We start from the raw sequence: 16,259 nt of genomic DNA on the forward strand, positions 1-16,259 counted from the left end.
TAATGTGGGAGCTCTTGGGCAAATGGCAAATAACTTCAAATTATTGTGATGAAAACAGATTTGACCTCATGATTGAAGGGCCTGAGAGACCTTCAGGGGCTTCTGGACCATGCTTTGAAGACACTGCCCTAGAACATCACATGATGATCTTAGGTGAGCTTGATTCGTGACGCTGAGACCAAGCCGCTTCACAGCGCCTAGATTGCAGGTGCTGGACACATCAGGCTCTCGGTTCCCAAGGCCTCCCAGCTCCCTGTCCATTAGCCTGAGATGTCTTTGCCCAGCATTGTGATAACAAATCAACCTCTTACTAAAATTAATTCACTGAATTGAAAGCGTGGGGGCAGCTGGCTCCATAAGGTTCGAATTCCTGGACTCGTGAGGTCATTTGTTCCTCATTTTTTTTTACTTAGAAGCCAATGCCTGGAAAGGAAAGTAGCTGTCAGCTGCATGCAGCCACCAGATGACCAACATCCACTTTGCCATCATATCTCCCTAAAGGACACAACATTATTGACCAATGGAAGGAAGCCCTCAAGCATCAAAGACCCACAAGAAATTTAGTTGGGAACTGAACATTCATCTCGCAGCCCCAACTTCAAACCGTAAGTACCTTTACGCCTAACCCCTAGGGGGGCTCAGGAATTAAGTGAGAGCTGCCCGGTTGCTTGCTCTGAGCTTTACAGTAGACTCTTCCTTTGTTCCACCACTCCTGGTTGATGACTGGCTTTCTGAGTCAGGTGAGTGGACCTAACAGGGGCTGGGCAGGCAGCTAGGTAGGTCTGGTGACCTGCAGGTATCTGTGGGCCACTTTACCCAGCTGACTCACACAACCAAAGTGACAACAGGCAGGTCTGCTGCTCCACACTAGATCTACCCTGGAGTTGTGCTCCTGTCTGTGGCGATCTGACCCTTTCCCAGCTGTTTACTTCAGCCTATACAAAGTCTGGCCCTCCCTGGGAGCAGAGCTTTCAACCTATCCCTGCTGGCTCAGTTTCAGTTCTCACCTCTCCTTGGCAATGACAGCTAACAGAGAAGTAGCTTGTACTCTTCTGACCCCTGGAAGGAAGTCCACCCAAGTTCCTTAGGGGCAGCCAGCATTCCTTCTTCTGAGTTGTCCTGATAGACACTGCCCTCCTGTTCAGCCCAAACGTCATAGGCTGGTCCTTCTCTCACTGCTCAATGGCCTGTGGTATCTCATGTTTCCATGGCTCACATCACCTCTCACTACCCTTCCCCGTGGACCTATGACCCAAGCACACCTGCACAGCTTCTCACACTCCACCAAGAATCTTCCCAGCAGTCAAGGCCAGTCTCTTTCTTTCTTTCTTTCTTTCTTTCTTTCTTTCTTTCTTTCTTTCTTTCTTTCTTTCTTTCTTTCTTTCTTTTTAAGATTTATTCATTTTATTACAGCCAGATATACAGAGAGGAGGAGAGACAGAGAGGAAGATCTTCCATCCGATGTTTCACTCCCCAAGTGAGCCGCAACGGGCCGGTACGCACCGATCCGAAGCCGCGAACCTGGAACCTCTTCCGGGTCTCCCATGCGGGTGCAGGGTCCCAATGCACTGGGCCATCTTCAACTGCTTTCCCAGGCCACAGGCAGGGAGCTGGATGGGAAGTGGAGCTGCCGGGATTAGAACAGGCACCCATATGGGATCCCGGGGCTTTCAAGGTGAGGACTTCAGCCGCTAGGCCACGCCGCCAGGCCCAAGGCCAGTCTCTTTCAACTCTGTCCCTCCAACTTCTTCTGAGGGGAGAATAAAGACAAGGGTAGACTTTCTGGCTCATGCGTTGCTGTTGGAACTTGCAGAATTCATTTCTCTGGGTGTGTGTCTGGGGTGGAGAAGGGACCTTGGGACAGAAACCTGTTCTGCCTGTTTGTACTTCCTTTCAAGTCACTTCAGTCTGACTATAGGTGTTGCCTTTTGAACCCAGAAGCCACACTTTCCTTCAGGCCTAGTTCTTGGCCAGCAACCTCATGCATGGCTCAATGCTCAAATGTCAAAGAGAAAAACAAAACATCTGGTTAATGTATCAGATTGTTCTGCTGGAGTGAGTCCATATTCTTGTTGCCAACGCATGAAGGAATCCAGAGGAGCAGGATTTATTAGCAAACAGAAAGTACATACTCAAGACGCAGTATGAACAAGCTCCAGAGTGAGCTACAACCTGTACGATTTCTGGTCATTCCTTTAGGTGATCTGGAGGGATAGGCGGTGGTTCTTTGGGTTGATTTTTCCAGGAAAGGGCAAGAATTTCCAAGAATTTGATGGCTTCTGAACTTCTCCCAGTTTCAGGAAGTCTTAGAAGTGCCCTGGCATCAGGTGGGAGTGTTAGTCATTTTGTCGTAAGGGTATCATCATAGGGTGTAGATTTTTTCCAGGGACACAGACAGCAGCCATCTGGATATTTGGGGTTGGTACCAGTTCTGGGCTATAAGATCTCTTTGGGGTTTCTGGCCATGGGAGGAGTTGTAGAGGCAGCCCTGGAAAAAGGTGTATGGACATATTTCTTCTGGCTCTGTCTCTCACCTGTGACTGTTTTCAAACCTCTAACAAAATTACAAAATTATGACTGCTAATGAGTGCAGAGGCTCCTGGGCAACAAGCATATTTCAGGACATTTCTGAGAGAGCAGAGAAGGGAGTTACTTTGAAGGCTTGACTTTCAAGTGTAAACCCTTTGGAGTTTCCTGCTTGGTGGGGTTACTTGGAGGTGACTTGGGGAGAAGTAAGCAGAAACTTTAAACTGAAAATGTTCTATGGGGGCCTGATGCAGTGGCCTAGCGGTGGCCTTGAATGTGCCAGGATCCCATATGGGCACCGGTTCTAATCCCACCAGCCTTGCTTGTGGCCTGAGAAAGCAGTCAAAAATGGCCCAAAGCCTTGGGATCCTGCACACACATGGGAGACCTGGAAGAAGTTCGTGGTTCCTGGTTTTGGATCAGCGCAGCTCTGGCTGTTGCAGTCACTTAGGGAATGAATCATCGGACGGAAGATCTTCCTTTCTGTCTCTCCTCTTCTCTGTATATCTGACTTTCCAATAAAAATAAATAAATCTTTAAAAAGAAAAAAAGAAAATGCTTTGTGAAGGTAGTGAGAGGAGCTCTGTGCCTTCCAGGTCGATTTTATCCAAGACATTCTTTTTTCCCCAGCCCGCATGCTCAGCTCCCTGTTTTGCTGAGACTCAGGCCACTGCGCCGTGTTCTGCTTCGGGTCTTCTTTCACTCTGGACAAAGACTGGTGAGAAAGAGAAACCCAGGCAGCAGAGTTGCAGGTGTGGAGGGCACAGGTGTGGACTGTGAACCTCAGCCAATCATCAGGGCAGGACTCCCACGCAGACAGCAGAGATGTATTACCTTTAGCAAAGGACTCTCCTCGGTCAGGCAGGAGTGGGCCTCAGGGGAAAAACTCAGCTTCAGAATTTTTTTTTCCTCCAGGTCCCCTTTGGTGGCTCTGGCTGGAATTCACAGGCAGATCTTTAGTGAGGCAAGAGGGAGTCATGGCCAGTGAGATTTTTGCTGGGTGTCCTGCTTGAGGTGTGCAGGCATCCTGGTCTGAGAGCTGCAGCTGGGCACTCTGACCATGAATCCTGGATAAAGGGGTGCTGCTGGGCTTCTCCCATAGGTGTTACCAGGAAGATTGCCATCATGATCCCCTCTTTTGGGCTCATGCAGTATCCCATTGTCAACATATGGCTTCGTAAGATTAGATCTAATTGTTCCTTCCCTGGATTTGGCTGTTTGGGTTTGGTCTTTGCTTGCCTGGACTGGCTGCTATCTCATGCCAGCAGGCAAGCTTTCTTTGAGCTAACTGCTTTCTAAAGTGGCATTTGAAACAAACAAAACGAACAATTTTTGCTTTTTTTTTTCAATATCCCTCTTTGTTGATGTTTTCCTGGGAGCCTTGTTGTATTTCCTGTGCCAGCAGGAATGGCCAGGCAGGGGGAGCGGTGATTTCCCCACGAGTATCTGAGGGCTGGCTGAAGTAAACTGACCACAGACAGGCAAACAGGAGAAAGTGTGTATTATCTTAGTCATGTGCATTGTAGAGCATGAATCTCTCGAAACTGGGCCCCCATACAGTGCCGCCAAGAATGCAGATGTCAGAATCTGGCAGGTCCCCATCTCCTTATCTCACTCTGTCATTTTACACTCTGCCTCTATGATAGTAAGCCAGCCAGCTGCTAAAATCGACTCCATTGAGAGAGTGGGAAAGCTGCCCCACATGGTTCTAATTGCAGGACTCTTGAGGTTGTTCATTTTCCAACTAGATGACCTCTTGAGCTTTGGTCTTGTTTAAAGGAGTTTCTTTTCCAGGAACTCTAGTTCTAGAGCAAAAAGTTACTCTCTTACATGGAGCCTCCAGACTAACTGAAGCCCACTTCGCTATCATGAAAGTATCCTAAAGGACACTTGGTCACTTACCAAGCAGAGGAGACCTACCAGTACTGCAGCCCAACAGGAACCTGGGCAGGAACCAAACCCTCACCCCAACATCAATCTAGAAGAGGCTACACTCCTGACCCCTCACAGTGCTCAGGAATCCTGTCACCCAGATTCTAGTTCGGTGTTTTGTAGTAGATACCTCCTATCTTCCAGCATCCCAGGGCCAGTGATTGGCTTTCTGTGCATCAGTTGAGCAGACCCATGTTGAGGGGGTTCTACAGTCACTCCTGTAGTCTAGCATGTTAATCTTTATTCTAGGTTCTTGCCTCTCACAGAGATAGGAATTCTAAGTGGAGACATAGCATAGCTTTCAAGTATTTAATTAAAAGGGAGTTAGTGAACACATGTTCATGTGTAGTGGAGGAGGGGACCCCAGATAGAGAAATGCCCACTATGAATGGGCCGGAGTGTGACCTATGAGGAGGGGGATGGAGAAAAATCCTGAGTAGGACTTCCAAATGTGGTTGAAAGGAAAGAGAGACCTCTAACCTGTCATATCCTCTTTTATGAGGTAGCAGGTGGTACCTTAAATGAATAAACAAATGAGGTGATGTCCTTAGCATGTGTGGCAGTTTCTGGGATTTTTATAACACCTTCACACAGTTTAATTTCCATGTGATCATCATGGTGACACCATCTTTCTGGTCCTGGATGAGACACAGGTGAATCCGGGGAATGTGGGCGTATCAAGATGACAAATGAAAGGATAAGGTTACATGGCAGGGCCAGCAAGACTTCTAGCTTACCTGGATCCAGCAACTCCCTGCCTAGTTATCCTATTATCACCTTCAGTCAGTTTTGGGGGTTGTTCAAAAACATACATTTTCATAGGAGAGAAGGATATGGGTGGGTATAGGCAACTTTGAGGATTATGAAAGGATTTGTGGGAGGAGTGAATGGGCTAAGTGCAGACAATAGAGACAGGTGTTTGGCACAGTGGTTAAGACACTGCTTGGGATGCACACATCCCATTTCAGAGCGCCTGGGTTCCAGTCCCGGTTCTGCTTCCATTTCCCGAGGTGTCCAGAACAGAGGTTCTGCTCTTCTCATAAGAGAAGAATTTCAGGGGCTAGCATTGCACCCTTAGTGGTTCCCTGCCTCTTCTGGGTAGTGTGGGACTTGCTAGACGTGGAATTTCTGGAATTTCTCCTGGGGCTTTATTAGGGCAGACTTTATTGGGGCTGGGCTGGAAGATTAACCTAGAATGGGCCCTGGGATCCACCCACAAGGCCTTCCAGACAAGGGCAGGACTTCAGAGGAGTATATGTGTGCTGTTCCCAAGGCTCGCTTCTGGGCTTCTTTGTCATGGACCTCCACCAATTCCCGTTTCTTTTCTCTTCCTCCCCCTCTCACACACATTGGCTGATGTCTATCCTGCTACCTGACACACCCAGTTCTGCTGATGTGCACCTTGGGAGGCAGCAGCTGTTGGCTAATATTCGGGTGTTGTAGATACAGCTCTTTATGTAACAGCTTTCTCTCCTTCCACACCCAGTTCCTTGTCTCATGCCCATGAGGATTTAGGGCACAGGACAAGAAAGTGGGAGCAATGCAAAGGAAGCTTATTAAACAAAAGAGAGAGAGAGAGAGCTCTCCCACCCCGCCCCCCACAGTACCAGGAGTCCCCAGAAAGGGTGGCTGAAGAAGAGGTCATGTTTTGTGGTTTTTTCGGTTTTTGCTTTAAAATTTTATTTCATTTTATTTTATTATTGGAAAGGCAGATGTACAGAGAGAAGGCAAGACAGAGAGAAAGAGATTTCATCCACTGGTTCACCCCCCAAGTGGCCCCAATGGGCGGAACTCACCTGGTTCAAAGCCAGCCAGGTCTCCCACACAGGTTCAGAGTCCCAAGGCTTTGGGCCATCCTCTCCTGCTTTCCCAGGGCACAAGCAGGGAACTAGAAGGAGCAGCCAGAATATGAACTGGTGCCCATATGGTGATTTGGGGTTTTTATGTGTGTTTAAATGGGGAGCTTTCCTTGATTGGTTACTATGTATGCTAGTAAGGTGGACATCTATGAACCACTCAGGTAGCAGCCGCCAGCCAGAATAACCTTTTTTTTTTTTTTTTTGCATAGACATGCTGATATGATGAAACTGAAGTACTTGTCCTAAGACTCTTAGAGATCAGAGTCCAGTAACTCATTGTATATAGGGAAATTATCAAGGTGTTCAAACAGATTCCTGGTGGTGGGGGCCTTTGGCTGGTATAGCCGCGTCCAGTGACTGGTGATTGCATTACTCCTCCTCAGAGACTCTGCTCCTTTCTGCCTGTCTGTGTTAAGAATCGGCCTCCTCGCAGCATCAGCTGGCAAAAGCTGGCACTGGGGACTAATTCTGTCAAGTCAAATCACAGAACTACCTAAAGAGTGCATAAACCGGGACTGAGAGAGACCTGGGAGGGAAAAAGTGGGTTCCCCCTTCCTGGGTCACTATTCCCGCTGGAGGGCATGAAAACTAGGACGGGGGCTGGGGTGGCTAGACAGAGAGGCACTCAACAACATCCGTGAGGGCTGGATGGTTGAGTTGGTTAGATGGAACTAAGCTTTAATACCCATTGAGAAGTACAAGAGCCAAATGGGATGGGGGACAGACTGGTCTACTGCTACACATACTGACAAACTAGGGTAGGGGGCGGGCCTGGTGGGGGTTATTGTGGGTCGCCCCGACTAGGCTGCAGCTCCCATTGGTTGATGTAAGGGCCAAGTATGTGCTGGGCAGAACCAGAGTGGACTACAACACCCATTGGTTCCAGTGGAAGTCGGGACTGAAAACAGAACCAACCCAGCAATTGCAACCACCAGCTAATCGGGGTGATGGACTGTGCCGGGCCCTGTGCTTGCTAGAACATACAAGAATCTGGTCTGGGAATACCTCAAGGTTTCTTTGGAGATCTCCCCAATTGAACTGCTGGACTGAGAACTCTAACCAGGAAAGGACAGAAGACAGCACAGGTCAATCATTCATCTCAACTATATGTTGGCAATGAAATATGGGGCAAACGGAGACTTTATGATGGACCATATCAATCAGTGGACAACCTCATCAAGCAAAACTGGCAGCGATTCATAACTGGACAACTATTAAAACCACTTGAGCAAATATCTCAGAGCATGCCCCACATCCGGGACTTGGGGTGGGCGGGAAACCGGGTGGGGCTTCTCCCTCAATATCCCCCTTTACCTCAGATACATGACGGAAACAATATGGACATAATAATATTACCCACTTCCTTATACCCCCTGAACCTTTTTTTTTTAACCATTATTAACTATGTAAAGATCGTCAACAACAATACAATAAAATAAAATTAAAATTAAAAAAAAAAAAAAAAGAATCGGCCTCCTGTCTCTCTAACACTCAGGTACTTGCCACCCTGTGGGAGACCTGGATTAAGGTTCAGATTTCTGGCTGCGCCTCAGGCTGTTGTAGCCTTTGACAGGTTTTTTTTGACAGCCTCTGTTTCTCTCTTTCTCTCTCTCCCTGATATGGGATAGGCAGGCAACTAGATACAATCTGTTGAGCTGGAGGTGTGTGCAAGACACAACCCCGCCTGCACCATGTGTAATTCTGCTTCCAACCTGTCAACCAAAACAACCACTCCTTTCCCAGGATGTATCTCTTTCCTCCACTGAGCAGGGAAGATGCCATGAAAACATGTAATTTAAGATCTAGGTGAAATTTTATGGCAGTATCATAAGACTTCCATATGGTCTTAACACGTATAGAGGTGCCTCCTGTTCCTCCAACCTCATAAAAATGGTCAGCAACTGGGGATAGCTTTCTCTTCTTCTGTAGAGAACAACTAGAAGTGATACTAGAGTGCTCCCTCTGTTTCCCACCTCTCGGCCTTTCTCTTTCTGGGCCTTTTGCCCGCTCAGAATGGGTGGTTCTCTGTGTGGATCAACCCATGCTTATGTATGTGGATGATGATTGCTTGCTTTCTCATCTTTTGAATGGAACTTATTTATGTATGTCAGTACTAAGTATTGTCTCTTGGTGCAAGATAAGACTGCATGGAAGTGTGTGGATACGCTCAAATTCAGTACAGGAACAGGCTCATGAGGCACCCTGAGTGCTGGATTGATTTCCTTGCACCTAAAGAAATCCTAATCTTGTTCAAAAGGGAGGGCACTGACAAGACCTAACCAGCCCTTAGATCTGCTTTGGAGAGGCTGGGCAGTCACAAAATTTGGAGGGATGATTGACAGACTCAAACACAAATAGCATTGCTGTGTGGCTTACACAGAAGCAAAGTCTAAACAGAAATCTCTACAATGCATCACAGGTTCTGGGTGCCATACCCCTCCCAGTGGTGCCACCAAAGGCCAGTTGATATAAAATTTGGTTCTTAGTCTGTGAATGAGTATTCCATAGCAGTAATCACACATCAGAGAACATGTTGAGCTGAGCAGAGATGAGTGCGATTGGTTAAAAGGAAGGGTGGAGGGCAAGGTGGGGGCAAAGGCACTTCCCCCTTTGAGTCAAACAATGGTGGGTGTTGTCCCCTGAGGATGTGAGTGTCTCACCAAGACCGGGAATAGCTGTACTCAAACAATAACCCTAGGTAGAGAACATCAGAAAAACCAGGAGAATGGTAGTAGAAGCAACTGAATTATCTCTTTGTGTTTACTAGTAAAAATTCCAGTATTTAAAAATGTGGTGGTATACTAGCTAAGGCAGCAAAAGTATTAAAGTATTGGAATAATGCACAGTTTGCACCTTTCAAAAGTATTCCATATTAGGGGGTACTTCTCTGTATGGTTACATGATTTATAATAAACACATACTTCTCAATTCTTCAGAAGCAGTGAGCACAGTGGCTTACAAAGAGAAAAATAATACTAAGTAAGCCAAGATGTTGATGGTGGTAATTCCCACTTATAAGAATGTAAATGCTTGTTTTCTATATTTTCTGTATTTTTAAACTTTTAAAAGATAATATGTAACAGCATCTAAATAACTGGCTCAAACAAACGGGTTGAAACTCTTAGAGTTTCTTAAGTATAGTTTAATTATAAAATCATTTTTCTCATTTTCAGATGGGGAAACTAGAAACTAGCAAAAGCTGTTAAATAAATTCCTCAAGATCACCAAGCTAGGAAGCGAAGGACTCTGTACTTCAACTCAGATCTTTTATGGAGTTCCTGCTTTTTCTTCTACTTCTTTCCCAAGATCAAGGCATTATACAGAAAGCCACTGACCACTTCCTGCTTTCAACCAGAATCAGTGACAGAGCTGCAAAGTCCCATGAGTGACCAAGAGTGGGACCTGGGCCATGTCAGACTAGGAAATAAGGGACATGATGCTCAGAATTTGCCTTTGGGCTCCAAGAATCCTCAGATCAGATCTTAAAAAGAAACCCTTGTATTTAAAATCTCTGTTGAATATCTATAATACACAGGTGTGCATACAATCTTGAGTTTTCAGCTGTCTCAGCAAGGAGGAAAACCTTCAGGCTCCCTATTCTAGTTGCACTTGTTGACTTACAAAGTAAGCCAAATTTAAGACCCTGTAACAACCGTGTGATCTTGCTCATGAAATTGTGGACCAAGAATTTGAGACAAGCATGGTTCACTTAAGGTGTGCCTTGCAGTTAAAGACATATGTGAGCAGGACCCGAGGTTATATCTAAAGGCTCAGCTGGGATGGACAATGCAGCTGAATGGATTGTCCACCAGAGAGCCCACAGCCCATCTGGAATAGCCAACTTAGGCCAGTTGGTCTTAAGACCCAATGTCTAGCTTCCCTCAAGGCAAGCATCTGAAAGAAATGAAGCAGAAGCTACCAGACTCAGTCTGCTCTAACTTCAGAAGTCACACTGCATTCTATTGATCATAAATGGCCCATCAGACAGACAAGATTCAAGGGGAAGGGAGTTATATTCCAGCTCCTGATGGAGGGCTGGCAAGATCACATTGTAGAAGAGCATGTGAAGTGAGAAATAGTGTCTCACCCACCTCTGGGAGATAAGGTCTGCCTCAGTCGTTTAATCCAATGCTTCCCTATCTCTTTCTCCTCATAGCAGTGAGGGAAGCATTAATTTGTGTTTGGCTCTTGACAAACCAATTGGCAGGACCTGATAGGATGCCTGTCTTATTAAAGAAGCTTTCTTCCCTTTCTTTAATATCTAGTGTGCATCCAAGGACAAGAGTTCCACATATTTCACACTAATGCTTGAACCAACAGAGAGGTAATCCCCAGTCTCAGATCCCTCTATGCCAAAGGTATCTTTGCTCTAAGGATTTTGTGCACCAAAGAGTCAAGATGGCTTTGCATCTGATGTCTCCTAAACTTTGAAGGGGGAGAAAATGCATTCTTCATGCAGTGGGCCAGTCTAAAATATATGCTACCAATCAAAAAGAGGAGTAACTGCAGTTGATTGATCAATTTGAATATGTTAAAATTCATGAGTTCCTAATGATTTCATTAACCATGACAACAATAGAATCATTTCAGCCATCTGAAAATTTCTTGGGGAACCACCTTGTTCTGAAAACTGGGGAGGATCAAGCATTTATGTTACCTTTCTGATCCAAACCAGATTTCATGATGTGCCAATCAGCAGTGTACTGCCTCTCAGCTCCAAATCCATCCTCTTTTGCTGTTTTGTGATTCTGGTGCTGGACCCTGGAAACATTTCTCCTGTCCCCAGCTGGCATATTGTAAATCTGCTGACAGTAGAGGGTGCTGGAAGACGAAGCAGGAAGAATAGTTCCTCTTTCAGTTCTTTTTTCTGCAAAGCACCAAGGCCAACAGTAGGCAGACTTAACAGCAACCCTACAGGTAGATTTCTATCAAATCTTGATTGTTCCCTGATGGGAAGTTTCTTGCATGCTAACCCCAGCCTTCAGTGAACTTCTCCCCTAACCTGAGCGGTCCAGCCACTGTCTCCACCTGTGGGGTTAGGGAGACCCACTTCTAGCTTGTCACTTCCATGCAGGCTCTGTCTCAGCTCAAGAAGTAGCAGCTGTTCCCTGTATCTGCTACACCGATGTTCTTCAGCATTTCCTAATCCCTAGTTAATATTTTCCTATATTAAAAATTTCCTGTTTCAATTACTATGTGGTTTAAATCTCCTTTCTGCACCCATGATAGTCACAAGGTAGTCAAATAGTGGATGAAGGAAAAGTCTTCTATAATTAAAAAAGACCACCTAATAAAAGTGTAAGTTTTGAGGTAATTAGTATATTTTACAGTGGAGAAAATACATCTATGGGGCCAACCTTATGGAGTATAAGTTAATCTACTACTTGCAGTGCCAACATCTCATTTTAGATTACCAGTTTGCATCCTGGTTGTTTCATTGCTCCATCTCCTAGCCGCAAAGAAGCTGGGAAGGCACAGGATGTTGGCGTAAGTCCTTGGGCCCCTGCTATCCATGTGGGAGAGTAGGATGAGGCTTCCAGTTCTTGGCTCTGGCCGGGCCCAGTCCTGACCATTGTAGCCATTTGTGCAGTGAACCAGTAGATGCAAAATCTCTTGTTCTTTGTCTATTCCTTTCCCTTTGAATTTCAGATAAATAGAAATTGTTTAAAACAGATCAATGTAACCACAGCAATGGGAGTTAAAGCCATTAGTCACTAGATGGATGGGAAACTTTATGGATACATTTGATTGCTATCCCCAGAAACCTGAAGTGGATTTATCATGAACTTTCTGTGTAAGCTTCAACAATTCTCACTTGCAGGAGTCCATCCCAAGACCTAGAACCTAATCTTACATTTGTAATTTTGATTTCCTTCTCTTCAAAAAAAGCCCCTGAAATTACACAAAAGTCAGTCTCCATGAAGTCTGGTCCAACCATGGTGTAAACTATCCGATCAATCTTAGGAGCACAAGAAGAAAGATAAGCAGATTGACCTGCTAATATGATGCAATAGCAAATAGAACCAACGAAGAACGACTTTGTCCCAGAGATAGAAATCTGGCACTGCTCAAGCCTCTAGATATAGTCACTGATTTATGTAAACATATGGAATAGAAGCACATGTTAAAAACATGAGAAGGCAATAGGCCAATACAAAAGATGGACGATTTTGTAGGACAAATGGCTCAATACTGTCAAAAGACAAATGGAAAGTTTAAAACAATAGGGCAGCAAGGGTAGCTTTTGCCAAAAGCACTATGTGTGCCTTCTCTGGATCCTAATGCAGGCAGATAACCACTCATGAGATAACTTGGATTTTTTTTTTTTAAGATTTATTTTTATTACAAAGTCAGATATACAGAGGAGGAAAGACAGAGAGGAAGATACTCCGTCCGATGATTCACTCCCCAAGTGAGCCGCAACGGCCGGTGTGCGCCGATCCGAAGCCGGGAACCTGGAACCTCTTCCAGGTCTCCCACGCGGGTGCAGGGTCCCAAGGTTCTGGGCCGTCCTCAACTGCTTTCCCAGGCCACAAGCAGGGAGTTGGATGGGAAGTGGAGCTGCCGGGATTAGAACCGGCACCCATATGGGATCCCGGGGCGTTCAAGGCGAGGATCTTAGCCGCTAGGCCACGCCACCAGGCCTGAGATAACTTGGATCTTTATGATGTTGGATATTGGATGGCATTAAGGAATTAGTGTGGATTTCTTTTAGATTTAATGGCATTGTGGATAGATTTTTTTAGAGTCCATATCTCTTCAAGATGTATCAGCATTTTTAAATTAAATGATATAAAGACTATAGTTATTTTTTAAATAGTCTAGCAAAGGTTAGGGTAATAATGGTTACAGATTAAATGAAATGCTTTATGTTGATAAATTGAAGAGTTGAGCATTGTATACATGGAAACTGTGTTATTTTAAATGCATTCATCTTGTTCAAACACACTTTGGTGTATGTTTGGAAAAGGTCATAGTAAAAAGTTTAATGAGGGCCGGGAGACTCAATAGCTAAATCCTTGCCTTGCCCGGGGTCCCTTATGGGTGCCTGTTCATGTTCTGGCTGCTCCATTTCCCATCCAGCTTTCTGCTTGTGGCCAGGGAAAGCAGTGGAGAATGGCCCAAATCATTGGGACACTGTACCTGTGAGGGAGACCCAGAAGAAGCTCCTGGCTTGCTCCTGGCTTTAGATCAGCTCAGCTTTGGCTGTTGCAATCACTTAGGGAGTGAGCCAGTGGGTGGAGATTTCTCTCTGTCTCTCCACTCTGTAAAATCTGCCTTTCTAAGAATTAATATTAAAACAAAAAAAATTTTAAGTTCAATGGGATAAAATACATGTTATCATATATGGCATATCATCTGACGGTTAATAATAACCAAATTCATGTAATATGTTACAGTTTACAGAGCACCTGGCATCATAATTTAATATAATCCTGACCTAAGGCTTATAAGATCCATTTCATTATATTCATTTCACAGAGAATAATTTCAGAGCAGTAAGGCAATGGCTCAAATGCCAGAAGCTGGTACAAAGCAAAAACGGGACTTAGATCCAAACCTTTGGTTTCTGAGTTCTATGCTGTACCTGGTGAGGTAGAAGAAAGGTAAGATGACACTGGCTAATCACTGAACTTCCAGGCTTTTGAAACACGAGAGCAGTCCTACTTAGCTCGCCTTCTTCTTAGTGCCTAGGAAACTAGAGTCAGATCATTTCTGGAGAAGTGCTTTGTCGGTTATCAAGTGCACATTTAGGTTGGCTGATATAGACTGATTTTCCAGCAAGAACTGTCTCCGAAATGGACTTGGTAAGGCACTCTGGGGATGGGTTGTAAGCAACGCAAGGTTTTCTCTTGGCCACCTTCATGTTCCCTTTCTGCAAGCCTCCTCCCAACCCTCCCATCAATGTGAGCCCATAATGCTAAAGAGGCTTTTCTGCAGGGAATCTGAATGCTTGCCAGAGTTCCTGATTTGCTGCCTTGCCATGTGGCCTGTGAGAGCAGAGGCTGCACAACAGCTTTCCATAACAGGAAGTTCTGTGGCTTGTTTGGGAGTTGGAATAGTAAGTGTGAGATTGCGTGGGTTCCTCTGCTCTTGTCCAGAAATCTCTACTGCGTCACTTACATGAAGGTATTGGTACCCATGCTTTTTCATCAAAGAATACCTGTAAAACTAATGAAATACTCTAGATCTCCAGGGTGAAAATAAGGAGCAACGTAGCTGAAATGATTGACATTAAACAGCAATGATTACAAAAAGGAAAAGCCCTCCCTCAGGACCAGGTCTAGACATCTCATCCAGCACAGCATCCAGACAATCGTTTCAAAGCGTCTGGCTCTGAAAACACACATTCAGCGATGGCAAGGTGACTCTGCCAGTGAATATTCCAATACTAGTGGGAGCACTTGAATATCATCACGTATTTTGTTTCCAATAATCAGTTATGAAGATATCTCATTTATTACTATTTCTTTTACCACAGGAGTTGGATGAGGTAGGAAGTCCTTTTACCTCTCTCTGCCTCAATATTCTTAGCCGTAGTGAGAAACCATCATACTTCTCATATCTTTCTCATAAGTTAGAGATGTAATAAGACCAAAGATTGCAAAAATTTGCCATGCCTTCCATGCTCAGGGGTTGAATCAAAGCAAGTGCTAAATGCTAGTGTCTCCGTGTACACAAGGGCACTTGTCTTTTGGGAGCTGATGGTGTAGCTTCTAGGACTGCTCCCACCTTGGATTCCACAATCAACAGAGGCTCAAGTTTCTTTTAAAAAATAGCATAGTCATTTTTTAAGATTTATCTATTTAAAAGGCAGAGTTAGATAGACAGATGAGACAGAGATCCTCCATCTGTTGGTTCACTCCCCAGATGACTACAATGCAGAGCTGGGCCAGGACAAAGCCAGGAGCCAGGAGCTCTATTAGGGTCTCTCCTATGGGTATAAGGGTGCAAGCACCTGGGCCATCTTCTGCTGCTTACCCCAGGCATTAGCAGGGAGCTGATTCGGAGTAGAACAGCCAGGTCATAAACTGTCACACATAAACTGGATGCCAGTGACGGAGATGGCAGCTTTACCCTCTACATTACTATATCCATCCCAAAATAGGATAGCATTTGCATACATTCTATGAACTTGCCATCATATACATTAAATCCTCTCTAGATTACCCATAATGCCTAAAATGAATGCTATGGAAGTAACTGTTAGAATTGTTTAGATACTAATGACCAAAAAAAAAAAAGTCTGAATATGTTTAGGTAGAGACACAATTATTTTTGTTCAAATATTTTCTCTTTAATTTTTTTTAATTTCAGAGAGAGAGAGAATCCCATTTGCTGGTTTACTCCTTAAATGCCTACAGCAGCTTGCCAAAGCCAGGAGCCAAGAACTCAATCCAAGCCACATCTGTAGGCATCAGGACTCCAAATATTTGAATTATCACCTGCCACCTCCTATGGTGTGCATTATCAGGAAGATGGAATAGGAGCAGAGCTGGGCCTGGAATCTGCACCAGAAATGGAATGTGGTCATCCCAAGCAACACTTTAACTGTTGTATCAGCTGCCTCCCCTTTGTTGCAGTGTTTTCCACCTGCTCATGGATACAGAGCCCACGGACACTGAAGGGCAGCTTTATTCACTCAATTGTGCATTTCAATCTGTAATTGCTGCAGACATTTAGGAAAGAATGAGATCTGAGTGGACTGAAGTCTGGGGGAGGATTGTGTGGACCCAGCTGGGCCATGATATGGTTGTTGTGTACAAAGGGTACTGGGAAGAAGAGGGGGTGCTCTGCAGGAAAGCAGAGGGAGCAGTTCTTTGCTGATAGAGGATGGGGTGCTGGAACCCCAGCCCTGGGACTTGAGTATGCTGCCAGGAAAGTTTGCATCATTTAGAAGGAACGGGAGCAGGACGTCCCCCCACCATCCTCCGCCAGAGA

At 45.1% G+C, this 16,259-nt stretch overlaps 1 long non-coding RNA gene across 1 annotated transcript; it reads left to right on the top strand.

The window, feature by feature from the left end:
* The first annotated feature begins 494 nt into the window (after positions 1-494).
* On the top strand, positions 495-16,049 carry LOC131479496 (uncharacterized). The gene is made up of 3 exons (XR_009244905.1): positions 495-609; positions 14,259-14,379; positions 15,638-16,049. It is a non-coding gene; the product is annotated as an uncharacterized LOC131479496 (long non-coding RNA).
* Positions 16,050-16,259: the final 210 nt, after the last annotated feature.

The sequence above is a fragment of the Ochotona princeps genome, chromosome 2, assembly GCF_030435755.1.
Source record: "Ochotona princeps isolate mOchPri1 chromosome 2, mOchPri1.hap1, whole genome shotgun sequence".
NCBI classification, from domain to species: domain Eukaryota; kingdom Metazoa; phylum Chordata; class Mammalia; order Lagomorpha; family Ochotonidae; genus Ochotona; species Ochotona princeps.